Genomic DNA, 12,287 nt, shown 5'->3' with positions numbered 1-12,287 from the left:
TTTCTTAGCTGAAGATTGACCTACCTTTAACAGGGAAGCTTCAGTCTTGCCTGAACTTTGTGAAGAGGTGGTTGCAGAGGGAGTGAGGGAGGTGTTGCTCGAGCAATTGGCCATTACAGCCATAAGGACCTTGAAGTGAGGGAGATGGCCAGTGTTGGGCCCAGAGTACCTTCAAATTCATTTGCCGTTAGGCAGAAACTGGGGAAGTCTATATCCTGACATTTTCATAGCATATGTTATGCTTATTTCAGTTTTCATTCTTTCCTCTTTTCAAAGAAGATAATTTTTCTCTTGCCATCCCTCTATCCAATGTGATTCTTCCAATTTCAAAAGCATGATATTTCTGTTGTATAAATAAGTACAGTGCCTAAGAACTAAAATGTGGACCCCACTAATTTACTTAGTAAACAGTCATTTGCTGCTTATGCTGTAACAGCTCTCTGGAGTGTCTTTGCTTGCAATTGCTCTCTCTATTCATCCCTCCTGCCTCCACTTCTACCCTCTCCCACCTCCCTCTGCTTTCACTCCTCTCCCTTTTCTAAAATCATCCTGGAATTGTGGTTATTAAACCTTTTGGGGTTTCAGATCCTTTATAGAATATAATACTTAGAATTTCTGGAGATTCTCAACCCTCTGGAAATCTACCAGCTTCAGAACTCCACTTCAGAGTATATTCTTTTCAGGGTGTGGCAGATCAGCCCATTCTCTTTTTCTTTCTCTCCCTCCCTCCCTCCCTCCTTTCCTTCCTTCCTTCTTATGAATGTAAAAATAGAGACAGGGTCTTGCTATGCTGCCCAGGCTGGCCTTGAGCTCCTGGCCTCAATGATCCTCCACCTAGGCCTCCCCAAGTGCTGGGATTACAGGTGTGAGCCGCCATGCCCAGCTCCATTCTCACTTTCATATTCAGGCTTCTTCTTGAGCTCCTGCTTCCGTTTGTTCCCCCCTCGTTTGCTCTCCTGGCAGAACTGTCCATAGACACCTTTTCAGTCTTGGGAGCAATGGGGTGTTTTCTTGTACTGATGTTGCCAGCTCAGTCCCCTCTCTGGGTTGTGTCAAAACCATTTATTTATCTTCCAGGATGCTGCGTCCTCAGGTAAAAGGAAGAGATCATCTGCATGATTCAGAACACTTTCAACTTTAGTCTTAAGGAGTCCAAGCACCTTTTCCAGAGTCTAATGGAGTGTATGGTTCACAGGGATTGTGTGAGTATGACAAGTTGATGATTCAACATTGAATTAAGAACTGCTAATTTGTAAACATTATGACATTTAGTTTCACAATTAAAAAAAATATGATGGACACTGGAAGGGGAATAACACACAGGGACCTGTTGGGGGGAGTGGGGAGGGAGAGAATCAGGAAAAATAGCTAATGCATGCAGGGCTTAATACCTAGGCAATGGATTGATAGATGCAGCAAACCACCATGACATATGTTTACCTGGGTAACAAACTTGCACATCCTACACATGTACCACAGAACTTAAAATAAAATAAAATTTTAAGAAAATTAAAAATAAAAAATGGATTTTGAAAATTTTGATTTTGAGTGTATCTAGCGCTACAGAATTCGATTCTTAGTTGAGTAAACTTGGCTTCTTACTGTCACTGCTGTCCTCACCCTTCATGCTTCAAATTCAAGACTACAGAGTAAAAGTACTTAGTATAACAGTGTTCCAGAAAAGTTCTAAAATTTAATGAAAATTATACTGAAGTATTTTTAGAGGATAAGGGAATAGCTCCATGTCTTCAACGAACGTAGCTTCATGGTGCTGAGTTACATGACTGCATCACAGCATCCTGAGTAAATCTTGCAGGAAATTATTGGGAATGTATTAGACAAGGGGAAAGTGAGAATAAACTCTGGAATAAAAATGGAGCCCAAAAACTATGGGCTGTGACCATAATGTAGACTCAGGAAAAGTTTTTAGTGTTTTAGGGTACTGTGATAAAAAACTTAATTAACTTTATTTATTTATTTATTTGGTAAAGACAGAGTCTTACTCTTTTGCCTAGGCTGGAGTGCAGCGGTGCAGTCATAGCTCACTGCAGCCTTGAATTTCTGGGCTCAAGTGATCCTCTTGCCTTGGCCTCCCAAAGTTTTGGGATTATAAGCATGAGCCACCATATCCAGCCTATGGTCAAAATGACTTGGGTGATATGAATTATCAATTCTTTTTATTTTTTTTTTAGACAGCATCTCATTCTGTCACCCAGGCTGGAGTGCAGTGGCATGATCTTGGCTTGCTGCTACCTCTACCTCCCAAGTTCAAGACATTTTCGTGCCTCAGCCTCCCTAGTAGCTGGGACTACAGCCACACGCTACCACACCCAGCTAATTTTTTTTATTTTTTGGTAGAAATGGGGTTTTACCGTATTGGCCAGGCTGGTCGTGAACTCCTGTTCTCAAGCGATCCACCTGTGTCAGCCTCCCAAAGTGCTGGATTACAGGCATGACCTACCACACCCAGCCTGAATTATCTATCAATTCATGTCAATGACTCAGATGATAATATGAAGCTGACAATTACAGTAAATATGCAGATATGTCATCATTCAAGATGATCTTTCTAGAATCTGAAGGCTAAACCCAATTGTATAAGAATTTTGGTAATATTTAAGTAATTGGCCTCATAAAAACTAAAAGAAATGTTTTGGCTAGAGGAAGCATGACAAAATATATGTGAAAAACTCTTTGGAATTTTATTGGCCCAATAACAACATAATAGCAACCATGTTTACAATTAGCAGTGTGCTTCTAAATATATTCTTTTCATCTGAAATAGCCCTGTGAGCAAGTTCAATAGGGCAGTTGTTGTTCATTTCCACTTTTGAAATGATGAAGCAGAAGGCTAGAGAATTTAAGGGATTTGCGGTCATACAGTTAAGAAATGATAGATTTGGCTGGGTGTGGTGGCTCATGCCTATAATCCCAGCACTTTGGGAGGCCGATGGGGGTAGATCACCTGAGTTCAGGAGTTTGAGACCAGCCTGGCCAACATGGTGAAAACTGTCTCTACTAAAAATACAAAAATTAGGCAGGTATGGTGGCGGGCGCCTATGATCCCAGCTACTCGGGAGGCTCAGGTGGGAGGATCACTTGAACCTGGGAGGCGGAGATTGCAGTGAGCTGAGGTCGCACCATTGCACTCCAGACTGGGCAACAAAAGTGAAACCCTGACTCAAAAATCAAAACAACAAAAAAAGAAACAATGGATCTGAAACTTGAGCTCAGAGTTGAAATCTTCTTAGTCTACTACACTTTCTATTTGCCATAGTAATCAGTAAGTTAAGAAAAGGACATGTTAAAGAGATTGTCCTTGTGTTTGCCTCTTCCTGCCATCAAGCAGAATAATTATTGAGCAATGTAATGATCCAGACGGGGCAAGAGAAGGCAGTAAAGGGCTTGCAGATGCTAGGAAGTAGGTCGTACAAGTGAGGGTTGAATTTATTTATGCACATAGAGGGCATGCCAGGTGAAGTTGTAGAAGCATAGTTTTTTTTATCTTTATGAGGCCTTAGAGATTATTCAGCAGGTTCCTCATTTTATGGAAAAGGAACCTGAGGTTCAGTAGCCTTACGATATTTACCTAGGGCTGGCTTGTTATTGGCATACTTGGAACCAGGTCTTGCCAGTCTTGGTTTTTTCATTAAAATGGCTCCATCTACTGTATGAAATGTATTTGCATTTGAAAAGACTGAGATATAGTCATTAATAGCAGGTGACTTCCTCCTTTTTTCTGAAGCAACAAAAGCAGAGATTTATTGACAATGAAAGCATACTCCACTTGGTGGGAGTGAGTGAGCAAACAGCTCAAAAGGCCCCAAGTGACCCTTTAGAACCATCAGTAATGAACTTAACTTGTCTTTAAAAAAGTGTTGCCCAGGGTACTTCTCACTGCGTGCACTGTGATTACTTCACTTGTTTTAGTACAAACCCTTGAGGATGTATTTCTCATTAAAAAGCCAGTCTGTTTGGGTATGGTGACTCGACTGTAATCCCAACACTTTGCGAGACTGAGGCAGGAGGATCGCCTGAGCCCATTAGTTCAAGACCAGCTTGGGCAATATAGTGAGACTTTATCTCTACAAAGAAATTAAGAAAAGAGAAAAAAAAAGCAAAAGTCTTAGTTTCCCAGGGTAGATGAATGGAGGATTTCATTTGTTATCTCTTTGAAAGGAGAAATCATTTTATTTACACTAGAAGTTAACATTGAGGTTCTTTCTGTTGTAGTGTGTACATAGTAAATTAACATAATAACATTCTTTCATAAATGTTTCCTCTGTATATGTGGAATTTTTAGGTTTTCTTTTCCCCCAAGTGCTCACAATTCTTTATTACCCTATTTAAAAGTTTTCTATAAGTTTATAAAAAAGGTTTTAAAGAATGTTTTCCTCAATTTATTAGCTCCAGTCTGAATTTTGTGGGTGCTCTTTGAAAGCATTTATTTGGTAGTTCCCCAAATGTATGGCTCTCTGTTTTTCACTGTTGTAGATTAGCATATTTGATGCTGACTCTGAAGAGCAGCAAGACCTTGACCTAGCAGTCCTCACAGCTTTGCTGAAGGTTGAGTATCTGGATGGGGTTGCAATTGTTCCTCACTTCCGCTTCTCATGTTCCACAGTACTTTGTGCTTCTGGTGCAGATGTTTTGAAAAGAATATATGATTGCTCCTTTCTTTTATTCTAGGCACAAATTTATCATCGTCAGAGCAATTAAATCTGGCAATGGCTTGGGACAGAGTGGACATTGCCAAGAAACATATCCTAATTTATGGACAACACTGGAAGGTATAGTGAAAATGAAGTTATTTGGAAACATATTTTGTGTGATAGTCTGTTAGGAAGGGGCAAAAGAGAAAATGAGAGGAGATATAGATTGCTTTGGTAAAAGTGTGGGGTAGCATCTCTGTAGCTGGGATAGCTAAGACACTTATCCCATCGACTTTGCCTTCCTGGAAACATTTTTTTTTTCTTTTTTTTCTTCTGGCTCTGCAATCTAACTGAAGCTGAAAAGGGAAGTTGAGGGAAAGACAGAATGGCAGGTTTTGTATTTAATTTTATCTATGTTATTTTATTTTTAGACACCAGATCTCACTCTGTTGTCCAGGATGGTGTGCAATGGTGAGATCATAGCTCACTGTAACTGAACTCCTGATGTCAGGTCATCCTCCCACCTCAGCCTTCTGAGTAGCTGGGACCACATGTGCACCCTACCATGCCCAGCTAATTTCTCTGGAAAATGTATTTTATTTGATTTTTAGAGACAACTTGCTATATTGCCCAGGCTGGTCTTGAACTCCTGGCCTGAAATGATACTGCTACCTTGGTCTCCCAAAGTGCTGGGATTACAGGCATGAGCCACTGTGTCCAGCATATGATTTTTAATTTATTTTTAGGTAGAGTTTTATCTTGTTATTTAAAACTCAAAGCTTACTTTTGCTTTAAAAGGTAGTAAGTGCTCACATTAGAAATTAGTGAAAACATAAAAGAGAAGAAAGATTATCCATAATGCTGATGATAACCACTATTAACATTTCATTTAAAAAATTACAGTTGAGGCTATAATACAGGTGTATTATTTTTCGGTCAAGCTAATACATGCACATTGTTTAAAATATAGAATGATATTAAAAGGCAATTTAAAAAGATGGTAGTTCTCTGCCCTGCTAATTAAACAAGAGCTAGTATTTAAGAGGTTTTTGATTATTCTAACACTTATAATCTCCAAATTTCTTTCTTTCTTTTCTTTTTTTAAAACTGAGTCTCGCTCTGTCACCCAGGCTGGAGTGCAGTGGTGCCATCTGTGCTCACTGCAACCTCCGCCTCCTGGTTTCAAGTGATTCTCCTGCCGTAGCCTCCCAAGTAGCTGGGATTACAGATACCACCACCACTCCCAGCTAATATTTGTATTTTTAGTACAGATAATATCTCACCAGATTGGCCAGGCTGATCTCAAACTCCTGACCTTGTGATCCACCCACCTTGGCCTTCCAAAGTGCTGGGATTACAGGCATGAGCCACCACACCTGGCAAATTTCCATACTTCTAAATAATGTCAGATTGCTGTATTTCAGTTCAGGAGTTTTGGAAGTTTTTCAGCACTTCTGTCTTGTGGGCCTTATGGCTGCAATGTGGACTGGTTGCCTTCTCCTCCTGGTGTGCAGCTGTCATCCTGGATGCAGATGTGCCCTCATCATCTGTGGACTCCCTTGCCTCTTCCCCGGGTTAGAGGGCATGTCTTCTATGTCCCCATCTTCCTCTTTCTTCATTTGCTCATTTATTTTGATGGTACACATCTTTCTGTAAGTTCCTGAGAAAGGGAATATGAGAGATAGATATTTTGAAGACTTATGTGCTCGGCTATATTTTAATTCATGATTGAAACTAATTTTACTACAGAAATTTGAATGCTTAGCTTCCAGCACCCAGGATCACTATTGAGAAGTAAACACTTTTTTTGTTTTCAGATTCTTGGTCACCATTTTTTTTTCCTCTCTGAAAGTTAAAAAAAAAAATCTTTCTTTTCCAATGTTATGATGTGTGTTGTGGTGAGTCTGTGTGTCCATTTTGTTGGGCACATGATTTCAACTTGGCAATCACATGTTTTCATTGCGTTCCATTTCATTCCGTTCCATAACACCACCCTTTGTTCTCTTTTATAATTCCTACTATTTGAGTATTGGACCTTATGGACTGCTCATCTATTGTTCTTATCTTTTTCCTCCCATGTTCCCTATCGTTTCTTTTGTAGCTTTGCTTGACTTTATTTTTTAAATTTTAATTAATTAATTAAATTTTGAGATAGGGTCTTATTCTGTCACCAAGGGTGGAATGCAGTGGTGTGATCTTGGCTCAAGGCAACCTCTGCCTCCCACGCACAAGCAGTCCTCCCACCTCAGCCTCCTGAGTAGCTGGGACCACAGGCATGTGCCACTACGCCAGGCCAATTTTTGTATTTTTAGAAGAGGGTTTGCCACACTTGCCTCAGCCTCCCAGAGAGCTGGGATTACAGGCTGAACCACTATAGCTGGCCTCAACTTTAATTTTCAAGCATTCTATGAAGCTTTTCTTTCCTGGTAGCATACTATGAGTCTATTAATTTCTTCTTTTTTTTTAGTTTTTATTTTTTGTGGGTACATGGGCATATGTATTCATGGGGTATCAAGGATACTCTGATACTGGCATACAGTGTATAATAATCACAGCAAGGTAAAAGAGGTATCCATCCCCTCAAGCCTTTATCTTTTGTGTTACAAACAATCCAATTATAATCTTTAATTATTTTAGATGTACAATTAAATTAGTATTGACTATAGTCATTCTGTTGTGCTATCAAATACTAGGTCTTATTCATTCTTTCTATTTTTTGATACTCATGAATTATCCCCCTTACCCCCTTCACTACTCTTCCCAGCCGCTGGTAACCATCCTTCTGCTCTCTATCTCCATGAATTCAATTGTTTAATTTTCAGCTCCCACAAATGAGTGAACACATGTAAATTTGTCTCTCTGTGTCTGGCAGGCTATTAATTTGTGAGAGCAAATTTGCTCCCTGATTGTACCCTTCCATATCTTTTTCATTAGTATCCAGAATCCAGTATCTTCTTCTTCTTTTTTTTTTTTTTTTTTTTTTTTTTGAGATGGAATCTTGCTCCGTGGCCCAGGCAGGAGTACAGTGGCACAATCTTGGCTCATTGCAACTTCTACCTCCCAGATTCAAGCAATTCTCCTGCCTCAGCTTCCCAAGTAGCTGGGATTACAGGTTCCTGGCACCACATCTGGCTAATTTTTATATTTTTAGTAGAGATGGGGTTTCACCATGTTGGCCAGGCTGCTTTCAAACTCCTGACCTCAGGTGATCTGCTCACCTTAGCCTCCCAAAGTGCTGGGATTTCAGGCGTGAGGCACTACGCCTGGCCCAGAATACAATATCTTCTACCGTTTTGAGGATAAAGGTAGGGGATAAAAAAACTCTTTGGAAATGCCAAGCCTGCAGTTGGAACTTGCCTAGAGGTTTGAGTTTCACAGTAGGGTGATCTGCCTCTCATGAGTTCAGGGACCTCCAGATACCAACATATTCATGTCTTTTATCTTGTATTGGTGACATTAACAGAAAAGAATCCTCTGATTCCCTGACTGGAAAATATAAGCCTTGTTGCTAGTATTATGGGAATCAAAGGGGGAAGATGCCTGGAAAGACCCCAACATTAAGGATTAGGCATGTGTACATTGATTTTGTTGCTGTTGGAATTCTGTAGTATAAATCTGTTTGGCTCTTGACATTTTTCACTTCAACTATTTGGCTTTCTGGGAACTGCTAAGTCAATTCTGATTTGACCATCTGCTTTCCAGCTTCCAAAGTGTTGCATTCTTGTCTCCTCTCTTGTTCTCATTGTCCTTGTGATTTATTTCTTAATAAAAATCCCTTTGTATAGTTTTAATGAAGTTTTGAGTGGGAGAAAAATTAGATGAGTGTGTTCAACTTGCCATTTGTACCCAGAAGCCAGGTAGAGTTAAAATGAAAACATGGCAAGTAACAAAAACAGAGAGGATGAAAAAAACCTTGAATTTCTATCAGAATTGCATTAAGCCTATACATTCATTTGGGAATCTTTGAGATCTTTACAATAATCAGTTTTTGTAGGGCTGATGGCCCACAGGGTCATGGGGTGTCCCTTATGCTGTGCTAAGGGGCAGGATCTGAGAAATAAAGAGGACACAGAAGTATAAGGAAAATGCAGCTAGGCTCGGGGACTATGCCACCTATGAGTGGAGTCAGGCGAGGCCCCGAATGTCCAGAAGTGTGAGTATTTATTGTGTTTAGGTTTGGGGGCAGGGCAGTGAGTGAAGTCATCTTTAAGGATAGTGATAGGGTCGTGAGCAATAAAACAAGGGGTCCACCCCCATTAGGTCATCTATGCTGGGAAGTGGACAGTGCGCAACAAGGGGTCCATTCCCATTAGGTCACCGAGGCATGGAGGTGGGCCGTGTGCAGTGAAGAGGGTACCGTGTGCAATACCTCTATCTATGGGCAAGCAACTAAGATTTATAAGAGGATGCTTTAAGTCGCATAGCAGTGACAGAGCTGTCAGGGTCTGTGCCAGCTGCTGGCAGCTTCCAGTGAGTTCTATAGGGGAATGCTTTTTCAGCAACATGGTAACAAGAGCTGATAAAGTTCACAGTCACCAAGGTGGATTGCCGGTCTGAGGGCAGCCTTTCACAAGAACTGGAGCAAGGTCCTACAGCTCTTTTTCAGGAGGAGTGACTCTCGCCCCAGGCCTGCCATACAGAGGGTATCTTTACGATACTGAACGCTGCCGCCTGGGCCATGGATTCTTGTCCTGGTATAACCATTTTTCCCTTAAATCATGCTCTGCCCTGTGTCTGCTCTAGGCATTCCTCCTATTATAAGTTGCTTATTCCCTAATTCATGCTCTGTACTGTGTCTACTTAGGCACTCCTCCAATTATGAACTGAGATAATATATATATATGTAGGGTGCCAGGGTTCTGCTTAGCTGTCCTTCCTCGCTGTCTATATGGGGGATTACCCACAAGTTTTCCCATCCATGTATATAGGATTTTTTTTTATTTATTCAAGATGTCTTCATTTAAATCCTACACATTTCTTAGTAAGACTGTCTGTCTATCTGTCTGTCTGTCTGTCTGTCTTTCTGTCTATCTATCGTCAGTATTTAAGACAGGATCTCGACCTATTGCTAAGGCTGGAGTGTAGTGGAGTATTCATGGAGTATTCACTGCAGCCTTGACCTTCTGGGCTCAATTGATCCTCCCACCTCAGCCTCCCAATTAGCTGGGACCACAGGTGCATGCCACTGTGCCTGGCTAATTTTTGTATTTTTTGTAGAGATGGGGTTTTGCCATGTTGCCGAGGCTGGTCTGGAGCACCTGAGCTCAAACACTTCGCCTTCCTCGGCCCGCAAGAGTGCTAGGATTACAGGTGTGAGCCACTGTGGCTGGCCTAGTAAGACTGTATTTAAAGGTTTTTTTCCTTTTTTTCCTGTACCCACTGATGGCAGGACTTTATTTTAAAATTATTGTGTCTGTGTAGTTTTGAGTTAAAAAACATGTAATTCTTTAGTTATTTCTACTTTCTTAACTGTTTATATTTCTTATTTATACTTTCTAAAGCCTGGTGCCCTGGAACAAGCAATGTTAGATGCTTTAGTGATGGACAGAGTGGATTTTGTGAAGCTCTTAATAGAATATGGAGTGAACCTCCATCACTTTCTTACCATCCCTCGACTGGAAGAGCTCTACAATACAGTGAGTACGGAACATTTCATCAACCATTTCCCTTCAGATTTCAGAAGAGCAAAGATCATCAAGCAGACCATACAGAGGCAAAACTCCTTATCCGAGAAATTTAAAAGTAATTAGACTTCCCTATTATCTAAAGCTAGGATCTAGTTCCAGGCTTCTTTCCTCAACGTTTATAAGTAACTAGAATTTCTATACATCTTCAAAATGCATGCATGTTAAAACTGATTGTGGAACCCTTCCTGACATTAAGGCACCAGAATGTCTACAAATGCAATCATTTATTATGAACCACGTGGCTAATGTGGTTCAAATTACCCTTAAGCTCCTGCTTTAAGGTCCATAAATACTCCTGAGGAAAATCCACCGCTGTCAGCTCAGTTCTCTCTTGCTGAAGCACCCTGCTCTACTCTTCTCCAGCATTCTTTCTTTCTAATAAAACGTTTCTTATTAAAAACCTATACTATTGTCAGTAAATTCTTCTTACTACCTGTAAGCTAGTAACTTTCCATTGCCAGGGCTCTGACACCTTGCCCGGTAATTATTTATTGATCAGCTTAAGTCTTATTTATCTCCTTGCATGTTCTTTTGCAAAGATAGTTTATAGATACACAGACTTTTCAACCAAAGGAGAAACATTCTTATCAATTCTATTTTATCCTAGTAAAAACATAAAGACTAAAATGTGAATTAGAACAAATTGCTTTTTATTGAGTTATTAGAAGTATCTCAACCTAAGGCCACTATTAAAATACTGTTCCTGTACCTTTCCCATGTAAACCCTTTTGAAACTAGCCTGGCTTACGCACTGTGAAAACACCAATTGGTCAAGCCATGAACACTTCTTGAAATAGCCTTCCTTGTCCTTTAAATATTATTCTTTCTTCAACGATTTATTCATGTCTTGTCTTCTTGATTACTATAGTTAGTTCACAGTAATTTGTTCCTAGCGTACATTGGTAACTCTTTTTGAATCCACACGTATTGTTGGTTATTTTTTAGTATAAGTAGCTGGCCACTCTTATCTATAATTATAAACACTCCAGGAAAATAGTGCTTGTATTTGTCATTGAATCCCTAATTGAACATAGTAAGTTTTCAATAAATGTCTGTTGACGAAATGTGCTCATGTGATAGGATTTGTAATTGTATGATAAAGGATAGTAATAAATTACCTAGGATTCATTTCATCTCTTTACATAAAGTCTTAATATCTACATATTTGCATCTTGCTTTGAAAAATATTTCATATAATTACATCTTCTCTTGGAAAAATACCTTCTTTAGAATTAATTGGCTTAAGTTTCATTACTAAAAGTGTTGAACAAAATTTTCAGTATCCTGGGTTACTTATGCATTCTGAAATAAAGACTTTACCCCCAGCACAGGGTAATTCAAAACAACAAGTCTTCCTTTTGTTCTTTATTACAGAAATAAGGACCTACTAATACACTCTTGCATCATCTCATCCAACATGTGAAACAGGTAACCTAATTAAGAAGGTGTGAATGTATCTTTGTATATTGGCTTAGCTTTGCGTTGGAGGAGTCACTAAATTTGCTTTATAAAATGCAGATTTGGATTGTTTGGTTAATTACCCATCTTCTTTACCTGTGATCTGAATAATTTCATCAACAAACCACGCTCTTACACTTTTTTTCTTAATTTACTTTATTTTTTAAGAGAATTGATCCACCAGTTAGGTGATATTACCTAATAAAAAGCCATGAATCAAAGAAATGCAATGCTTCTAATCAGAACTTCAGCTTAACATAATACAACAGTGGTGCATATTATGATGATACCAGCTGGAAATAAAGAACTCTGTGGTTATGTTATCTTTATTGGAGGACTAATACATGATTTCCATTGTTTTTGTTATTATTGTTTAGGATATCAGTGACAGTTCTGGCACTGTCTTGCTACTTCTATGAGTCTGCATGTAAACATTGTTCTAGGCAGGCAGGTGGCTTCCCTCCCTATTCTATACTCTTGCTCATGTTTT

At 39.6% G+C, this 12,287-nt stretch overlaps 1 pseudogene across 1 annotated transcript in view; it reads left to right on the top strand.

Annotated features, from left to right (window-relative positions):
- Positions 1-10,288, top strand: part of LOC103791116 (transient receptor potential cation channel subfamily M member 6-like) — a 65,696-nt pseudogene extending 55,408 nt beyond the window's left edge. Inside the window, exons 9-11 of the transcript XR_013534484.1 lie at positions 1,078-1,202; positions 4,690-4,790; positions 10,154-10,288. The product of XR_013534484.1 is annotated as a transient receptor potential cation channel subfamily M member 6-like (transcript). The remainder of the gene's footprint in view (positions 1-1,077; positions 1,203-4,689; positions 4,791-10,153) is intronic.
- Positions 10,289-12,287: the final 1,999 nt, after the last annotated feature.

This window comes from Callithrix jacchus, chromosome 1 (genome assembly GCF_049354715.1).
Source record: "Callithrix jacchus isolate 240 chromosome 1, calJac240_pri, whole genome shotgun sequence".
In the NCBI taxonomy this organism is placed as follows: Eukaryota; Metazoa; Chordata; class Mammalia; order Primates; family Cebidae; genus Callithrix; species Callithrix jacchus.
Note: the sequence above shows the minus strand (reverse complement) of the source record. Positions and strands in the feature narration are given on the sequence as shown.